The 5,537-nt window shown below is 35.4% G+C and overlaps 1 pseudogene across 1 annotated transcript; it reads left to right on the top strand.

Annotated features, from left to right (window-relative positions):
• The first annotated feature begins 3,419 nt into the window (after window positions 1-3,419).
• Window positions 3,420-4,676, top strand: LOC144561575 (polygalacturonase inhibitor-like; annotated as a pseudogene). The gene is made up of 2 exons (XR_013513886.1): window positions 3,420-4,078; window positions 4,198-4,676. The product of XR_013513886.1 is annotated as a polygalacturonase inhibitor-like (transcript).
• The last annotated feature ends 861 nt before the right edge of the window (window positions 4,677-5,537 follow it).

Below are 5,537 nucleotides of genomic sequence, written 5' to 3'. Positions count from 1 at the left end.
CGATTCCGATAGCCCCGTTTCATTTGTAATCAACTGTTATTTAATAAATCTTGGCAAAGTTTTACTAAAAAAATTTCATCACAGTTATGCCCATGATATTATAACGTTAGCTCTAAATCACCGCAGGCAGCCTCTTTAGTTTTACGTACATTTTCTATTGAAATCAAATATTAAAAATTATTTCAAACCATGAAGGTTGTGACGAAGTAAAATGAAAAGAAGTTTATTACTCTTGGGCAGTGGAAAAAAAAATAAAGAACGCAAAGCCGGTGCAGCAGTTGTCGCACTTACTTTGAGCTCGGTTTTAAGGTCTAACATTCATGATGAGCACCTGGTTGTCGAACATCGCTAGCTAGATTTAGTCTCTAATTTAGTTGGTGAAATATTGTGGGTAGAAGACAACCAGGCTCACAACTTTTATCTCAACTAGCTAGCTAGCGATGCGTGCATAATGTTATCCGCTTAAAAGGTATGCAACAATTCATTTCATGTAAATGACATATGATGATTTTCCAAAAGACAAACAAAAAGGAGAAATAAAACAAAGATGGAAATGGTGTAGTGGTGGTGGTGTTGACCGATAATGGTGGAACTTATGACATTGATATTAATACTGACTGAGAGAACGAAAATATAATCTTGTGGTGTTGTTCATTGAAGCGAGTGCCTAAACTACGCCACGGTATGTAAGAACTAGCTCGAGATATTTTACGCTGCCCAGAACTATATATGTTAAAGATAAAAAATGGTTAAATTGAGATTAGTTAAACCAACCTTAATGTAGATCATGTTGAAGCTCAAAATGTACTCGTGTATGTTCATTGTTTAAGACGTGTGAAACAGGATCGCACGCAAAGCTTGGTTCATTTTGCAATTTTATTTCAGTAGCTGGACCATTTTGGGGGGGAGATCTAGAGCCGCAAAAAGGGCGCACTAATATCCGGACCGGCTCTTCTGAATTTGTCCCAATGAATTGTGAGAGGGCTTTCAACAAGATACGAGATATCTGCTGCAGTCTGCAGACATGGCTGCCTAAGCAAATTCAGATCAACAATCTACTTGGAGAGTTCAGATTAAATTCGAACCGTCAGTTGTAAATTGATATGGATTTTAAAGTTATTAACAGCTTATTAATGTCTCGTAAATTTTCAGCAAACTCGAATTCTTTACTCGATTTTATTTTAAACAATCAAATTAGAAACAGGCTCAAAACAATTGAGTCTATGCATGCTAAAAGATTAAAAAAAATAATAATAAGTAAAATAAGACGAAAATCTCAATTATGAAAGCCGAACAAGTATGAACATATCACATATGCCCCAATACCCCAATTCTGTGCCATCCACCGATACTGCTTATACATTGCAACAATCTGATCTATTCCCTCAATCTCATGATTCTCGAATGAAGTGCGACTGTAACTTGTAAACAGAGCTCTGGTTGAAGTTCTGTTAGGAAACTGTGATAAGATGCTTTTCAATTGTATTTTCATTTAGCTAGGATCAGTACCAGTGTGGTACCGATTCTAATTTGTATGATGCCGATAGATGTATCTGTAAGAACGCTTTATATTCAATACAAATCCTTGGTAGCATCTACCAAGTTTTTCAAAAAAAAAAAAAAAAATGTAAACAGAGACATCTCATGAGTTATTTATTGCTCGGCAAATTCAAAGATGGGTTAGATAAGAGAGATTTCATCCTGCCCAACATATCACATTTATCCAACTTAAAATTGTTTTTTTGAATATGAATATGAATCTTGACTAACCCGTTTAGTTTAGTCGGGTTGAATTGTGAATTTTGATTAACCAATCTTAACCAACCCACTAGTATTTAATATTAAATAACACATGTTCCTTAAATACATGTATGTCTAATTAATTAATTAAGTAATTGAATTCATAGAATTACGTATACAAACCAAGTAACCAATGACAAAATATTATGTTGATTGTTATCTATATCTTTGTAATTATTACAAATTTTCTGTGAGAGTTTGTCAATTAAAACATTTTTTTTTCACCAAATATTTATTGATGAACTAAGCATTTAATTCTTATTAATTTGTAGATAGTTAATTATTTTTATGTTATTTGAGTTAGCATTTATCTATATTTCCACATGTAATGCTGTTCACATATTAAATATTAAACTAAAGTTAACAAAATTATTCTAAATATTTCAAAAAAATAAATAAATCCATTTATTATTAAATTCTTATATTGCATATAATAATTAAATGAGTTTGATAAATTGAGGGTAGGTTTTGTTGTTATAAACAATTTCCAACATAATATAATTAAGTTGGGCTCATATTTTAGGCACATTTAAAGCCATGTGATTGAAGACAAGAGGCTGAAGATGACGATAATTTTTTATTGATAGTAATTAATAGAAAAGAAGAGAGAGAAACAGAAATAGTACAGTTATAATTTTTTTGATAGTAAGATCGGTACGAATTTTAAAGGAGTTTAGAACGGCATATATTATACCGATCCTAAACCTTGGAGGAAATGAAATAAAAAATATGCCTTTTTAAGCCTACTATTTGCATTTGATCGAGAGGAAATGAAATAATATGCTGAACCTTGGGATCCTGTGAAATGAAATAATATATTGAACCTTGGGATATGCCAACTCAAACTCAAACCTTTAAAAAAATAAAAAAAAAGATTTAGGATCGGTGTACAGGAACGGTTCTAAACTCTTTTAGATTTAGAATCAGTACAATTCGTACTGATCTTACTATCAGTAAAATTATAATTGTACTCTTTCTGTGTCTCTCTTCTTTTCTACTAATTCCTGCAAATAAAATATTTCCGAAGATGACAATATGCATTTGGGAATGATTGGAGTTTGAGACAGCACAGTGTACACTGTACAGGCCAGAAACTGCAGCAGAGTCGAAACCACTTAATACAACTCCAATCATCAACCGCAGCAAGAATCAGGTGGTGGATGTTGGGTTTGCACTTTGCACTCGGAAATGGTGTGCTGTGTATTGCTGAGGTTAGTACTGTAAATGATCTCTACTCAGTGGGACAGCTGGGGCGAACAATGTTTGCGAACAATGTTACGAAAAACATGTCATACGTGCAGATCTTGTCTCTGATTCAGCCCCCGCTTCAATTGTTAAATCCTCCTTATTCCTTATTCCTTAGTCCTTACCCATATCCTGATGGACCATGGACCACCAGTTTGATATTGTTGAAAAGAGAAAGGCAAAGTCCAATTTGGTTATCCCCGGAAGAAGAAAAAATGACACAGATAGCTAGCTAGAATTATGTTCAGACTTACATTTCTCTTCAAAATTAATCACTAAGTGCAAAAAAAGGAACTGTTTGCTTAATAAACTAAATCATGTAATAGTAAAACTTGCATTAAGAAGCTTCATAACATATATATATAAATCATGTCTTGTGAGAGAAGAGAAACCCTGAAATAAAATAGGGGAAAAAAAATCAGAGCCCTCACACACTCTCTAAGTCCTAACCAAAACAATAGAACAAATAAATCAAAATTCTAGCCATGCCTTCAACAAAATATCAGTATTTCTCATTCTTCTTTCTCCTCCTCACTAGTACTCCCACACTCGCCTCGGCTGCGCGTTGCGACAAGGCAGATAAAGCTGCACTTATCGCCATCAAATCGGAGCTCAACAACCCGCCTGGCCTCTCATCCTGGACCTCAAACACCTCATGTTGCACATGGAATGGAATCAACTGTAACGCCACCACCGGCCGGGTGACATCTCTCGAAATTTTTGCTCAAAACATCTCTGCCCCAATCCCTCCTTCCATTGCAAAACTCAGTGCACTGCAGTCACTTAACGCCCCCTATAATAAGTTTTACGGTCCAATACCTTCATTCCTTGGTCTACCTGAGCTTACATTTCTTCGTCTTGACGGTAACTTGCTCACTGGTTCCATCCCCCCAACACTTACCATCTTGGACCTCTCGCTTGTAGGGAATCGCCTTACTGGCCCACTTCCTCCCTCCTTTGCAAAAGAAAATTTTTCTGATGTAGATTTAGCCGACAACCAGCTCACCGGAGATGCATCTTTTCTCTTTGGCAGGTTTGATTCAATCAATTATCCTCAAAATAAAGCCTATTTGCTGCTCTAGACAAACATAAATCATTCTCAAACAGAGATTTTAATCTTTTAAACCTTTTGTACTTTTTTTTCAAATGCAGGAATAAAAACCTCAATGCACTAAACTTGGCAAATAACAAGTTTAAGTTCAATTTGACAAATGTGGAGATCCCACAGGTTTTGGACATTCTAGTTATCGATCATAACAAGATTTACGGTAGTATACCGGCAGAGGTCGCAGCAAGAAAATGGTTGCAGTTTGACGTGAGCTACAACCAGCTATGCGGTCCCATTCCACAGGGCCGGTACACCCACCGGTTTGGGGCAAAACATTTGATCACAACAAGTGCCTCTGTGGTCCCCCGCTTGCACCATGCAAGTAAAATTATCCAAAATCTCGAGCCAATTTTTCAATTTCTAGTTTATTCAAAGCCCATTTCCCCTATATAACGTGTTGTTTAAACTTTAAAGAATAGCTATTACTAAGAATTTTAATGGCTGAAGTATGTTGCCAGGCTATTGTTGTTCCGATTTTAAATTTGTTTCATCTTATGCGCAATAATCTGAATTTTGGCTTGTGTGTCTCGGTTTATTTATTTATTTTTATTTTTTTTTGAGGAAATATAAGGGTCATGCCCATATATCATTAATGATTATGGTTACAAAGATTGTATCCTGGTTTACAAAAATTTAAATTTGAAAAGTTACTCAAAAGAGTTGAGCTTAAAAACTTGAAACAAAAGAAATGAAAACCAAATAAAGTAAAACAAGGTGAAGTTCTTCATTCCATAATTTGGCGACTCTAGTCATATCCCTGTAGCTACATCTTCATGTATCCTTCTCTTCGTACCAGTATAGAGTATAGACCTGTATCAATCCGGTACAGGAACTGAGCTCCATCTTTGTATTGAAAAATTTACCAGTAATGTTTGCCTACCCTAGCACATGCCAGCATCCGCCCTAAGCTGTATCAGATTGTATCGGTACTGTCCGATAATGTAGCCCCTTGGTGTTGCTCACAAAAACAGAAAAATGCAACCAAACAAGGCTGAATCTCTGACAGGAAATTTTGCAAATGAAGAACATGAAGACTAAAGGAAATTTGGAGTTGAAAAAAAATCCTCTGGTGGTGGTTTCTATTGCTGTAATTGATGAAAGCTCCATTTCTAAATCACCGCAGGGCAGCCGCTTCAGTTTTATATTTCCAATTGAAATCAAATATTTTTAAAAATTATTTTCACACCATGAAGGTTATGATGAAGTAAAATGAAAAGAAGACTACTCTTGGGCAGTGAACAGAGGAAGCAATAATAACAAAGGTTAATTAGCTGGTGCGGTAGAATCACGTACCTGATCTTGATTGAGGTCAGAGCAGGTCAGAGCATCAGATTGAGATGATCATTGTCTTGATCATGATCATCATATTGCATTCGACATAATG

The sequence above is a fragment of the Carex rostrata genome, chromosome 11 (assembly GCF_964058835.1).
Source record: "Carex rostrata chromosome 11, lpCarRost1.2, whole genome shotgun sequence".
Classification (NCBI taxonomy): Eukaryota; Viridiplantae; Streptophyta; class Magnoliopsida; order Poales; family Cyperaceae; genus Carex; species Carex rostrata.
The sequence above is the reverse complement of the archived record's forward strand: the minus strand, read 5'-3'. Positions and strand labels throughout refer to the sequence as shown.